This window comes from Wyeomyia smithii, chromosome 1 (assembly GCF_029784165.1).
Source record: "Wyeomyia smithii strain HCP4-BCI-WySm-NY-G18 chromosome 1, ASM2978416v1, whole genome shotgun sequence".
In the NCBI taxonomy this organism is placed as follows: Eukaryota; Metazoa; Arthropoda; class Insecta; order Diptera; family Culicidae; genus Wyeomyia; species Wyeomyia smithii.
This window is the reverse complement of record NC_073694.1, coordinates 200,542,512-200,557,495: the sequence shown is the minus strand read 5'-3', so window position 1 is coordinate 200,557,495 and position 14,984 is coordinate 200,542,512. Positions and strand designations below refer to the sequence as shown.

Sequence of the window (14,984 nt, the reverse complement as noted above, 5' to 3'; positions counted from 1 at the left end):
AACGAAGTGAAAAAATCTCACGGAGAAAAAAAGTCGCGTGCAAATCAAATGGGAATCACTTTTAACGTGCCTATTACGGTTGTCATCTCACCGTGAAGTGACTCCCGTAATAAGCCCCATTATGAAAAATGTTTAAGGTCATTAATAGACCTTTATTATACACCAAATCAAAGTTGATTTGAAATTTAATATCAAAAAGAAAATTTTGAGGTTTTTTGAGTTACAAATTGTCGAAACAGGTGACCCAGCAAATCGAAAAACTTATACCTAATATGTATAGTTATCGAGCAAAAACGATCAGTGAGTCTTCGGTCGGTAAACTATCTGTCAACAAATTTCTGAGACACTCTGTCACGGTCACAAAATGGGCTTCCGAGATGATTCGAAATTCTATTCATTTTTTTATTCTCGCCTATTTTCCGTCGGTCTATTTCCGCCCCTGTTGTTGCGCCAATTACCGACGCCCAGGGAGGCGACTCCACCCAGGACCCTAACTTACGACCCGTTGATTAACGGACCGGTGCGAACGACTTTTCTTCCTCATGCGATGGAAGGCGTGATCCCAGAGATTTTTCGCCTTAGAAAATCTCCCGGTGTCGGCTAGAATTGAATCTAGACCTGTTGGGTTGGTTGTGAGTGGATCACGCCACCCCACAACCATCGACACCTATGTCGGCGTTTGGATTCGAACCCAGGCGTCGACCGTGGTTGGTGGAGACGTTACCAACCACGCCAGGCCCCCGCCCTTGAAATTCTATTCATTATCATTGTAAATTTTTGGCTAAGAATCATACTTTTATTCTTAGCCAAAAATATACAATGATAATGAATAGAATTTTGGATCATCTCGATCAAGATCTGAAGCAAGCGATTATCTGGCTGACGAATCTCATTGCAAACCAGCCACAGCGGATGTCAGCTCTTCAAAATGGTAACGCCAGTCTAGTTAGTAACGAGAAGATCATTGAATCACATTTCTCTGGAATCTGAGAATTTCACAATCCCAGGTGTGATGATAGAATGACGGGCGCCACCATTCAGCAAAATTCTAAGATGATAATGCAGAAGTTGCAAGCCAAGTATCCTAAAGTGTTCCAGTCAACCCTCGGATGTTGCAAACAAGCTAATGCAACGCCAGATGCTCGACCAGTTTACTACCCAAAGGGACCTAGGGCGTACGCTGCCCTGCCGAACGTTGAGCTTCAGAGACTTCAAGCCAACGACGTCATCTCGCCAGTCCAGTTCTCTGATTGGGCCACGCATTCGTGGTGACTAGTCTACAGCTCTCAATGGCGCACTCAAGTCACATTGACAGTCGCTGCCGCCTCCGGACGATATATTCGTTAAAGTAGCCGGCCACCGTATCTTCTTCTGTATCGATTTTTCGGATGCCTATCTCCAAGTCGAAGTTTAGACAGGGTATCTTATACTGCTCACTATAAACGCACAAAGATTTGTTCCAGTATACAATAGATTGCTGTCCTGGGTCTAATCTGCGCCTGGAGCGTTCCAGAGGATCATGGAAAGCATGGTTTCTGTAATACCAAACGTGAAGCCATACCTGGACGATAAAATAATTGCTGGAAAGACTCAGGAAGATCGCAACTCTGAACAACTTCAGCGCATTAAAAAATCTGAATTTCACCTGCGCATCGAAAAATGATTTCGTTTTTTCTTTCGCAGATTAAATTTCTGGGTCACATCGTCGATAAACATGGTCTCAGTTCACACCCTGCCAAAACTATCGAGGCCTTTCTCGAAGATTCGATGTCTAGTTTGCCAGTTACATCAGATATGATCGCCAAAGAAACCCGATCGTCGACCCGCTTTTACAAGAGGTAATACACTACATCTGCAACGGTTGGCCAAACAGTTCTTCTACCTCTGGTCTTCATGTTACCCAAGGAGGTGTTATGTTTTGCGATCGTGTTGTAGTTCCTGAACGATTTCGCAAATGTATCATTCGAATACTTCACCGTGAATCGATGGAATGAAATTACTAGTAAAAAGCTACGTTTTCTGGCCCGACATCGACGATGAAGTTAAATCGTTTGTGCGTCAGTGTAGTTTCTGTGCAGTTGCAACAAGATCGTCTCGCAAGACTACACTCGAGTCATGACCGAAACCAATGAAACCATGGGACAGGATCCATATTGACTATGCTTGTTCTGCTTTTATTTTAGGGAACTGGTTTTCGACTTTGTTTCGCCGGTCTCCCAGGTGTCTCATTTACTTCGATCTGGTCGAGCCATAACGCACGCTGCGTCCCTCTATTTCTGGTGCCGGCAGGGTTGCTGAAGAGAAGTGATTTCACAGGTTTGTCGTGTGGCTTCCTTACGACGTGACCTGCCCACCGCAACCTTTTGACTTTCGCCAGATGTGCAGTGGGGTTCTCTCCAAGCAGCGCGTGCATCTCGTGGTTCATGCGCTGTCGCCACTCTCCGTTGTCTGTCGTTACTGTCTCGATTTCGTAGAAAACTACCGGTCTTATCAGGGTTTTATGCAGTGTTAACTTCGTGCGTTGTCGCAATCGACTCGATCAAAGTGTCTTTCGAAGTGAAAAGTAGGTAAGCTTTCCAGTCGGATGAGTCTCTGGATCTTTTTGCTGGTGTTATTGTCGGCGGTCACCAGTGACCCCAAATATACAAACTCGTCGACCACCTCAAGCTTATTGCCGTCAACAGAGACTTGAGTTGGGAGGCTGATGTTGTTCTTCTTGGAGCCTTTCGCTCGTATGTATTTCGTTTTCGACGCATTTATTCGCAATCTGATTCGTCCGCCTTCTGTTTTCAGTCGGGCATAAGTTTCCTCCACCGTCGCGTAGTTACGTGTCATGATGTCAAAGTCATCCGCGAAGCCCAGAAGCTGAACAGACCTTGTGAAAACGTGTTCCTCGTGTCGATGCCTGCCCTCCAGATCACACCCTCAAGGGCGATGTTAAACAGCAAATAGGAAAGTTCATCACCTTGTCTTAACCCTATGCGCGATTCAAAGGAGCTCGAAAGTATCCCCGAAACACGCACGTAGCACATCACTTGCGCCATGGTGGCCTAAATCACTCGAGTCAGTTTATCCGGAAATCCGTTGTCGTGCATGATCTGCCGTAGCTGTTCTCGATCGACTGTATCATAGACCGCCGTGAAGTCGATGGAGATGTGATGTGTGGGCACGTTGTACTCGCGACATTTCTATAAGATCTGTCGGATTGAGAAGACCTGGTTCATGGTGACGGGCTCCCATGAAACCCGCTTGGTACTGGCCCACGAACCTCCTGGTTCAAGGTGATAGACGACGGAATAGGATCTGCGAGAGTATTTTGAAGGAGGCATTGATTAGCGAGAACCCGCGGTTGTTGCGTCACTCCAGCTTGTCTTCCTTCTTGCGAATGGGGTAGACGACTCCCTCCATCTACTCGTCTGGCAGTTTTCCTACTTCCAAATCCTGGAAATGAGCGCCTATCTCCCATGTTTAAAGAGCTCGCTCGGTAGTCCGTATTTGCCTGCGGCTTTGTTGTTCTTCAGCTTCCCGATCTCACAAAGAACTTTATGAACTTCGGGGGCTGGTACTCAGTCATTTGCTGCTGGTGCTCCTAGGTCAGTTCCTACTCCGCTTCTGCTTACTGTATCGCCATTCAGGTGTTTATTGAAGTATTCTTTCCACCTGTCGACCACCACGCTGGCATCAGTGAAAAGGTTACAATCCGCGTCGTTGCACATGTCGACATATCCTCTGCGAGAATGGTTTTACTTCTCTTAGAACTTCCCCGTATCACTGGCACGGTACAGCTGCTTCAGCTGCTTCAGCTCCTCATGTTCACGATCATCTTGCTGGCGCTTCTTTCATCTGAGAGTTGTGGTCATGTCATTCCGTGCCCGTTTGTAATTGGCTTGTTCTCTCTCGTCGATCTGCCCAGGTATATCGCCCAGGTTTGGTTCTCCTCATTCACCGCTGTCTCGCACTCTCCGTCATACCAGTCGTTCCTGCCACTTGGTGCTTTCACTCCTAGTGTCGCCGTTGCGGTCTCCCCGATAGCTGTGCGAATGCTACACCAGCCATCCTCGAGAAGCACACGATTTTGTTGATTTACAGCTTAACAAGCTATTACTCAGTGGATTTCGGCTGAACTATAGCTTAACAAACCTTTATCCAACAAAGTTGTTTGTTGGGAAACCCCTACGCCGTGGATGGTACCGCTTTGAGCTATTGTGCGTATTCCTCCGCCGTCTGGGGGTCCCGGAGCTGCTTGATGTTGAGCCGCAGGGTTCGGCGATGTCGCGCGTGGTATACGGTCGACAGTTTTGAGCGCAAAGATTCCGCAACTAGGTTCTGGTCCGATCGGTACGTACATAGCACTATAAAGCCAGTACTCAGCTCATTGGTTGTGCCGCCGCTCTGGTAGTACTGTGCATTGCGGCCACAAATCCTCCGTACCTTCTCTCCTTTCCGACAAAGGTTCTGGGGCGCTATGATGTCGAAGTGGCGTGGTTCTAATTGATCCATCGGAATTCGGTCACCACCCGGGAGGTTCAGCGATCTACAGTTTCACGTACCGAGCTTCCAATCGTCGTCCTTATTTCGTCGCCTAGGTCGTTGCAGAATGTTCCGGTCCGTATTCAATTCTTGATTGTTAGTAGTATTTCAATATTTCGGCATGCTGCCTAACTAGGGCTGCGGATGCCTAGTTTCGCGATGAGACTACCGTCTTGGGAGTAGCTGTCGAGACACCGCAATTCATAAATCAAACACGCTGCCCTCCCAAGAGAACAGTTCCCCCTTTCCTGTCAGCATACGACCGAGTTCCCACCGATTCACCGATCTTCCCTTGCTTGCTCGTATCCCAGTCGGTACTACGTGGAAGTAGGGATAGGAGTTGCTGGGCATTCTGTTTTGGACCACACTGGGGTCTATTTCATGCCAACTAGTACGAGGGTACTGCTGGTACTCACTGCCCAGCTATTTACCAACCATTCCTGGGAATTTTGGAACGCCTAGTGTATGTAGAAAAGAGTAAAAATGCCGCACAGTTAATGCTCACTGGGTTCGTCGCTTCTTCGTTGGCTTACGGGAAAACTTTTTCAAGTCTCTGAAAAAGTTATCTGCTAGGGGCAGCAAAATTCACAGAAATGGTTAAAAAGCTATAATCTTTATTTTTTTCCAGTTTGAGCTATAGAACAAAACCTGTGTTTATAAGTAGAATCGAGCGCAATGATTCTATTAACTACACTGTGCTGCTTGAGAACGATATCGCCTAATTCTGACACACGCAAACCAATTACGACAACGGATTCCAACTGAAGGTGATGTCGGTTTAAGACATAATAATCAACTTTCTTTGGCGCTGCTTATTGACGAACTCCAACTTAAAATTCTGCAAACCCTGGGTACAAAAAACTTCTAAAAAATCAGGAATTGATTGCCTCGACCTCGAACCAACTCCTTCTATTTGTGAACCAAATTCAGACATTACAATAACGAACGAGTCGCATGTGCCATTTTTTACACTTTACTTTTATTTCACTTCACTTTTTGATTCTATCACTTTTCACTTATCACTTGCAAATGCGCATTTTAACGCTTACATAGCGCCTTCTTCAGTGCCACTTGAAAAATGATTTTAAAATGATTTTTAAAATTATTTTGACACCGCTCTAAAGGGACCCGGACGAACACATACGAATCGCATAGATTCTCTAGGATTCCTCACATTGGATTCGTGAGTGACCTTGAAAAGGATTCCTGAAAAAAGAATCCTCAGGAATGCCCTGTATATGGCTCTAGGATTCTTGAATAAGAATCCTGAGTGGGAATCCTCCGGATCGTGTTTGCGATTCCTTTCACGATTCCGTCACCGAATTAAAGGTATCCTGGGGATTCTTACTCAGGATTCTCAGCGTGTTAGTAAGGGGATTCTAGAACTATTCTGATATGATTGACAAAAGATCCTAAGCTTACTCTAAAATGATTCTAAATAATTCGGAAATAATTCTAAAATACTTTCAAAATTATTCTAAAACGACTCTATAAGGTTCTAAATAGATGCTAAAATGATATAACAATGATCTAAAAAAAACAAAAATGCTTAAAATGCTTTGTGAATGATACGGAAACGATTCTAATATGATTCAAAAACGATTCTTAGATATTTCTAAAACTCTTAGTAATGATAAAATATTGCGAAAATGATTTTAAAATGGCTTTGTATTCTTTAGTGAAAATCATGCATAAATTTGTTGAAATTTGCTGCCTAAAATGTACTGACACTACTTTAACATATTCCATTTATGTAATTAGTAACGATTGTTGAATTTTCTGAAAAAAAGTGTCCATTGAAGTGACCTTAAAAGTGTATCAGTCATTATCAAGTTTTCAACCACGTGACAAACCACGTTTACATCGCTTGGGAAACAAAACATAAAAGTCCCATCTAAAATTTTTTTTTCTGATATTGTACGCATCATTATTGAACAAAAACAAAGCAAAAATAACGCACAGATAACACCTTTAAGTGCTGATGAAGGTGCCTGATGACAAGATGTCACCGGCTGATGACGGCCGTATGTTCAGCAATAACTGAACAGGCGTTTCCTTTTAGTACACATGTTTCGTTGATGATAATTTGATAAGATAAAACCATTGATCAATTGGCAGGACGTTAAGCGTTAACATTATTTTCTACTTTTTCTCAGCGTACTTATCTGTCTATAATTTGGCGGACATATATTGTTCAGACTCCAGACGAAAATAGGCTCACCTCCTCTGAATCACTATTGCTGGCAGCGGTCATTTGCATCAGCTAACGTCTTTCGACAAGTGATGTAAATTATATGCCGCGATGTAAGTTCACGAGAGAGACAAATCGGGAGACAAACTGCTGGGGCTGCAACAACGGGTCAAAGAAAGACGCATGGTGGCGACGATGGCGATCTCACCACACAGTAGTGCAGTCAGTCAGTGGCATCTCGCTCTCGAGCGGTACTTTTTCGGTATAGACTGCAAAAGTCGTGTAGATGCCGGTAACAGATAGACAGACGCACGGAAGCTGCGGATCTGCTGTGGAGCGTTACGTGTTTAGTATAGTCAACCGATCCGCATTATTTGTATCGCGCAGTGGCGTGCCGGGGGGGTGGCGAAAACCAGCCCACAATACAGTCACGCGGAGTTTTCCGGGTACGGTGTGTTAGTGATACGGGAAAATTGCTTGTTTTGACCAAAAACGCGTGCAATAAAGCTGTTGCAGTAGTGAAGCTTTCGTGAAACACCAACACGTACGCGTCGCTTGTATGTACGATAAATTACTGCGCATTGCGCGACTGTAAAACAGCCGAGATCTGGCATTCTCTCACGATACTTGTTCGAGCTCGTTCAGTTAAGAAAATAGTCACACTTAGTGCGTCGTCGAGCATATTTCATGGTGAGTTCGCGTGAAAATTTCGTTCGGTTTATCGAGTCATTTATAGGAATCTGTGTCGCCAGCTGTCAAAATTGTTAGGACAAACAATGTCGGCAAATATTGTTCACTACTGGTTGAGGAAGTGAACTTGAAAGTAGATATGGTGACAAGTGCCACTGGAGGACACTTTGTGTGGTAGAAAAAAAAAGGAATGAATTGGTTTGGAAAACAAATTTCACAGCAAAGCTGGAATCTCAACAGTGGAATCAATAATTTATCAGTCGTTCTGTACGCTATAGGTTGATTGCGAATATGTGATGTAACAATGCAGGAGTGTGGGCAGGAAAATCCATCATTGCGAACCTGTCTGCTTATCTAATCTCACACCAGCGACAACGCGGTTCAGTTTTGTGCTGATCTTCAACAAAAAAAATAATCCCAAATCAAGACATCTGCTGTCTGACGTTTTGATTTTATTTTTTTCTGAATGAAAGCATATCCGCGCATGCCTGACCTCACCCCTCCCCCGGGGGAGCACCATTTCACGCCGTTTGCGAATTACTTTAAACATCAAAACAAAGTTTTCAGCTTTCATCCGCCGTTTGTTCACTGTCGTATCTCGGGTGGAAGAAAAAACGGCACAAGCTTACGCGCATCGGCATGCCGCGGCACTCCGGGGTTGTACTTATTCTTTGGCTTAATAGTAACGAATTGCTTTGATGGATGAAGCCGTTTCTATTTTTTCGGATAAAAAAATGCACGATTAAATCGAGGATTTACTTTCTTTTCAACATCGTAAATCAACAATTACAAGTGCATCGGTAAATATCAACTAAATCTAGTGGGATGTTGATATTTACAGACAACTCAACTTATGTGAGAAATGTTTCGGTGTCGCTTTCTATTTTTAATCTCGACTCCAATCAATTTCTCGCCAAGTGATGGAATATTCTTCACTTATCCCTTTATGCTAACATTTTTATTTAATTCGGATTTTCCTCTAAAGGAATTCCAAAACCTTAAATGTTATTACATTTTTTAAATCGGTCTAATAGTTGTCGAAAAACAATGTTGCGATCTATTTGAATCTCGGTAAGTATTTGTATCTCGGTTTTCTGGACTAAGAACCAACTTCAATACTTTAAAACTTTCGCTTGAAGCTTTTTTTACGAAAGTACTCCAACCACAGCCAGCAGATGTTCACCGGAACCAACTGAAATCAACACCAAAATCACTCATTCATTCAATCTAAAAATACACGTTAAGAATCGAAAACGATCGTTATAGTACGCACCGATACTGGTTTAAATGGCATCCAACTGAAAAAAGGAAAAAAAGTTCATCGTACACAGCTTTACGCTATTTCGTAAATAACCTTTTGAAAACTTTCCTGATAAACACGTTTTGTTTACCTGGTAACCGCCGTGACAACGACGCTACTCCAGAATGAACTTGTAATCTACCGCCTCGTAGCCCGATATCATAGTAATCTGCTAGGCATGGTTTGTGCAAGGAAGGGCGTTAAAAATTTGCTATTTACGATTTCCTACCTTTTCCAGATTATATTCATTATGTTTATACAATATGAACCTGACGCCAAATAAAACAAAACTAACGCGTACAATTTAGATTTGTCGAACTCTTCTCGAGTTAAATCGGGACTAGTAACATTAAGAAAAGTTTCAATACGTCAGCATAAACTGATTAACACAATCCGCACGCACGACTTCGACCTGCATTTCATTCCAGATTTTCACCAAACGGTTCTTAAAAGTGACTAAAGTCGAGTGTTTTCCTAACATGTGCCCTCAAACAAAATCGCATATTCAATTTTAAGGTGTCAATTCAATTCAATTGGCGTACCGATAGCTTGCTCCATAAGTACTGTTTCGGAACATGATGTACGATAAACTTGTAGTGCCTAAGCAATGCTACAAGTTTGTCGAAGAAAGCATTGCTCTAACTCTTATGCCTCAAGTGTAGGAGCCTATACCCAGTGGGATATCCAACCAGTATTCGCGGTGAATATCATAATAGTCACCGTGAATATTGACCGAATATGGGCTTAAGGCATAAAAGTTAGAGCATTGCACTATTCGACAAACTTGTAGTACTACTCAGGAACTAAAAGTTGTCATACATCGTTTCTTTAAATTGTACTCGTAGATCGAGCTATCGGCAAGCGGCAAAAAGCAGCCTAAAATTGAATATGCAACCTTCCCTTCCAATGCTGACGTCCAGTCGATGAATACTAGTGGCGACTTTCCTTTGTTGGATATTATTCACCAAACTATCGCAGCTGGAGCTACACAGGAGCGTTGTGTTTCAAAACAGCCTAAAACGTAAACAATTTTTCATCTTGAAACAAATTGTTTTAAGCGGCGTGCGTCTTCAGTAGCAATCAAAATCTGGCAACCCAGTCGACAATATTCCTGCGAAATTGTTACCACGAGCAAACCAAAGTAACCGCGTTTGCGGTAACAAGTGAGTAGATGTGAAAAATTGATTCATTCCTGATTTACCTTCCTTTCATTTACCTTTGGGAAGAGTCATCAAAAACGGCACCTGCTATGTAATCACACATCCAAAACTCAATTTGTTAGGTCTCGACTGAATTAAACTTTATGAGCCTTGGTCCTTTTTCGGCAATCTGCAATCAAGTAGGTACGATCCAATTCTATTCAACCTCCGATCGAGCAGTACAAAGGAGTCCCTCGGTCTTTGCAAGAAGACGAAAGTCAAGCTGTTCAACGCTGCCCCGTGTCCAACCCAAAGCGTCCAGTTCCGTTCACATATGTAGTGAAAGTTGATGCCGATATAGATCGTCCGAAACAGCTAGAAATTATCACACCGGTCGATTTTTCTCAAGGGTTGCAAGTTCTTCAGCATCATCGACTCGTCGGATGCGTACCTTCTAGTAGATGACGAGTCGAAGCAGCTGTTAACAATCAACATCCATCGAAGACTCTATCGCTTCAACAGATTGGCACCAGGTGTAAAGTCTGCCCTGAAGCTTCCCAACAGCTGATGAACGGCATGTTACCTGACCTCGACGACGTAAATTCGTTCCTGGATGACATTATGGTATACAGCAAAACCGAGTAAAAACATCTCCATGTCCTACGGCATTTTTCAAGAGGCTAGAAGAGGATGAGGAAGAGATGCAGTATTCTTCAACACAAGTTCCAAGATGCCAGCACTAACCGATGTCACCAGCCTTCAGTCTTTTTTGGGTGGTGTCAATTTTTACTTGAAGTTCGTTCGGCAAATGATGTCCATTTCCATTGGTCATCAACATGCCAACATTCGTTTAAAAAAATCAAGCAAATGCTACAATCAGACCTGTTGCCCACGCACTATGACCTGAATCTGGAAATCATCGACGCGACAGACGCATCTGAGACCGGTAATGGTGCAGTCGCCTTACATCGATTTCCTGAAGGTTTCAAGAAGGCAATTACTTACTCAAGCCGAAATTGGATATAGTCAAGTGGAAAAGGAAGGTTTGGCGATGGTGCTGGGAGTCCCAAAGTTTCACTAGATGATCCTAGGTCGGAAATTCACACTGCAAAACGACAACCAACCCTTGATGAGAATCTTTGGTTCGAAAGAAGGTAATCCACCGCATGCAACAAATCGCTTATATCGATGAATTTTTATGCTTTTATGCATGCATTCTTAAATCGCTTCGATCACCGCTGCAGTCCGCCTACTCCGTTTTTTACCCAGTTTCTGCTTGGAGACAAACGTGACAGTTTCCCTTAACCGTTCGATAGCCCTGGACACAAATAATCTGCTCAAATTCAAATGTGACAGCTTCCTGCTGAACTCTATGTTGCTCATTCCAGCAAGATTCAAGGTCTTGATTTGTTCTCTACTTGAATCCATTGCAATTTTCCTCTGAAAAAAAGTGAAACTCTGCCTTAATTTCTTACAAATGAACTATAAACATGTGTCGCAATTAAAACACATACAGTTGATTAACATGGTAGGCGTCCCGATACGAAAAGAGGCAATCATATGTGTGTAGGAGAAGGGGTGATAAAATAGACACCCTAAGCTATTTTTTAATTTTCTCCACAATTAAACATTAAAATCATGAGTCGATCGCTTAACTGAGCAACTAATGATTGATGCAAAAAATAAGTAGAGGTACTCAAATATAGTATTTTCCAAAGTTTTTGTGAGGTTTTTCATAAGAGTTTTTCGAGGGTAAAATCGACATAGGGAGGTGGTACCTCCTTTGACGTGAACGTTAATTATCACTTTACTGGTAGTAAAATGTTGTTCCATAACACGTGACACAGTTATGCATTCACCAACAGTTGAATTTTTACCGGTTGTCCTACAATTAATAGCAATAGGTTTATGACCTTATCCACAAAAAAAAAACTGGGAAATGATTTCACCATTTGTTTTATGAACATTTCGCATCCAACGGCACGCTTAGCCGCCGCCATCTGTACATCGGTTTAGGTTTACCATTGCGTTTTTCTGTTCTAAACACAAAGTATCTAGTCTAGAATTTTCAATGGAAATTTGCACATTTCCTTTCCACCACCATGACTGTCCATTTTACCCACTGGTTGGTAGTTGCACAAAAATCCCTACAAAAAACTGTTCTACACTAAAAACAACGTCATTCCCTTTTTTGGCCAATATCACCAGCACCAAGAATGTACACGTGTCTTTTGTTGTTGTTTATTATTTTCGATGTTTGACTGTTTCATGTCGCATAGTTTGTATCGAATAGTTTCTAAAGATTCTGAGATAGGGTGCCCTGTATTTATTGTCAACGTAATAGTTGAGATTTAAACAGGTGTCCATTTTACAACCTCTGTTTATTTTACCCACAGTTTCCCTATCATTTTCATGATTTTTCCAAATTAATGCATACGGATTCAAAAGCAAGGACTTTGAATTCCTCATGATTTTCACCCATGAACCGAGTGATTTAACAGTATGACAATGCTCGGCCTCGCGTTGGCAATCGGGATAAAACCAAAGGTGGAGTCTGTCATTTCAGTAATTCGTTAAATTACGTGATTAAAAACAGAACATCGATTTCGTTGATGGATTGCTTCGCTAGAAATTTGGCCGTCAATTCACTGCATAAATCACTTCAATTTAGAAACATGCTTAGTTGTGAGAGTACAGCTTTCAGATCGTAGGTTTGACAGAAACAGAAACTTTAACGAAAATTCCAAATATGAACACCGTTTTGTGGCACTTTACATACTTTGAAGTTAGGTAATTGCAGAACAAGTTAGTTAAAAGCGGTACTCTCAGATGTCAGACGTCGAAGAGATGCACCTAGTCGCCACCAGGAGACACACTTCGTAAAACGACCACGGGGCGGAGGCGAAAAAACCTCTGGAAATAGGGGCGGAATTAATGGGTGAACCGGTGGAGAGCGCCAAAAAATCAACCGCCAACCATCATTTTGACTAATCGGCAGAAACTCGAGGTGAAAGGTTGTACGGTAAACGAATTCAAATTAAAATAAAAGCGACAGTGCGACTATTGTTTGCTGAAAGGGTAAAAAGTTTAAAGCTGAGATAAACTAGAAAAAGAGAAATTGGGAAGTGAAGTTAAGGAATCGTGGAAAAAAACTGCTCAATCGGGACCTCATGTTCCTGTAAGAAAGCTGCTAGGATCCAGCTCTTTAACCTGGATAGTTGTCCCTACTGGAGTTAGCTAGTTCCTCGGAGCACCACGACAAACTGGGACACCGGTAAGGCGAGTGGCAATGGACTTCAGGCAGTGGCAAAGCTAAAAAAGGAGGACGTAAGCAGACGTAGGAAAAGGGGCCCCGAATGCTAAGAAAGTGAAGAGACGAGGAAGTGGGAGTGACAAACTAAATAAAAGAGTTGTTTGAGACGAAGTTCAAGTGTTTAATTCGACCAATACACGAGAGCCGACCCTGAGGCGGTGTAGAAGTAGTCTCAGCATTGCTGGCTCTACCGGCCCGCTTTTACACCTTTCCAGGTTGCACGATTGTTCCCAAGAAGAAACTATCATCATCAAAGCCGTGAAGGAACGTTTCCGGCTAAATTCAGCCCGTTCGGCAAGAAAATGGCCTGTGAAATGAACATGAGCCTTGCAAAATGTTATCAAAAAGCCCCTTGGATATTCAGCTTCTAAGAAGCAAAAAAATCACGAGTTAAGTCGAAAATATATTGCTAACCAGGTTGCTAGAGATCTCGGTTGCTGCTGAAGGCGCACGCAGGTTTTCCCATTATATTTTTCGGAAAAGAAATGGTTTACTCTGGAGGCAACTTTGAACAAGCAAAATGACCGTGTTTATGAAGCATGTCCTCGATGAAAGAGCAGGCCTGTCAGCTGATGAAAGAGCAGGCATGCCAGCTGATGAAAGAGCAGTCGAGTGATATCAAAATTCGTCAGATATGATGGTTTGAAAAGATATATCGACCAAAGGGAAATTACCATTCCTATTCATTGACAGGGGCGTGAAAATAAATAAGGAGTACTACCTGCAACACGTTATCAAAGGCTATTTGCATCGCTGAAATACTTTTTGTGAAAGGCAGTTTTGCTTTCGACAGGTTTCAGCACCAGCGCATGAGGCATTGATCGTTCAGAAATGGTGTAGCACAATTTGCCTTGTTTTATCAGTTCATTTGAATGTCACCGGATTTGTGCCCGCTAGACTTTAGTATCTGGAAATACATGCTAGGAAAGGTGGACGACGTTAGGCATTTGAGTTTGGAGACATTTAAAAACCGTTTGGTGAAGATTTGGGACGAAATGCCGAATGAAGATGTGCGTGCTTCTTGCAATGACTTCGAAAAGTATCTGCGGGCCGTTATCAAACACAAAGGTGAAAGATTTAAACTCAACTAAGTATATTGTAATTTTAGTACTTATAGATGTCATTCAAATTGAGTTTCAAGACATAAACAGAGTGTTTCACTTTCTCGTTGCCACCCTGTAAAACAGCCTTCAATAGTTAAATATGAGTAGATACCCAATACAAGTGTTTCCAGAACCAGGAGAATAACCATGCAATTTTAGAATCCAGAATGGCGACCTCCAGTCTACTGGATACATCCTAGAATTGCCAAATACCTCCAAATATGGATTGGATATTTCTGGAACCGGAATGTTAACCTCAGATACAGTCGCGTTTTGACGTCATAAGCAAAGCGAAAATAGAAAATTCCAGTTTCAAAATAACAGCCTAAAGCTGTCAAATACCGTTCTGTGCGTTCTAAACATATTGATGATGTAATTTAAAGTAATAATTGAGGTTTAATTTGTCCATAATCGGATTTAGAAGGTGTCCAGGAGGGCCATGGCTAAATAAAAAAGATTAAAATATCTTAAATTTTGGTGAAATTTTAAAATAACTGATTGTAATATAAAATTAAGACACTCTGTAACCTTTTATAACTTATATTTTTATATGACATATTCTTTTATGGAAATGTTTGACAACTGACAACAAGGTACTAGAAGGTACTTGGTTTCCAAGAAATAGTTGAAAATTTATTTTGTAGGGTAGAAGCACCGGTTTTGGCCATAGTATGTTATTAATGAGAGATATTTGGTCTGCTTCCTTCTAAAAATATGC

The 14,984-nt window shown here is 42.2% G+C and overlaps 1 protein-coding gene across 4 annotated transcripts in view; it reads left to right on the top strand.

Moving 5' to 3' along the window:
• The first annotated feature begins 7,269 nt into the window (after positions 1-7,269).
• LOC129720012 (alpha-1,6-mannosyl-glycoprotein 2-beta-N-acetylglucosaminyltransferase) overlaps positions 7,270-14,984 on the top strand; it is a 99,637-nt gene continuing 91,922 nt past the window's right edge. The window contains exon 1 of one of the 4 annotated variants that reach the window (XM_055671489.1): positions 7,270-7,411. The gene's annotated coding sequence lies outside the window, so the exon portion shown is untranslated. Of the gene's footprint in view, positions 7,412-7,484; positions 7,610-14,984 lie in introns of those variants that run through there. The other 3 variants (XM_055671657.1, XM_055671604.1, XM_055671552.1) reach the window with 3 other exon arrangements.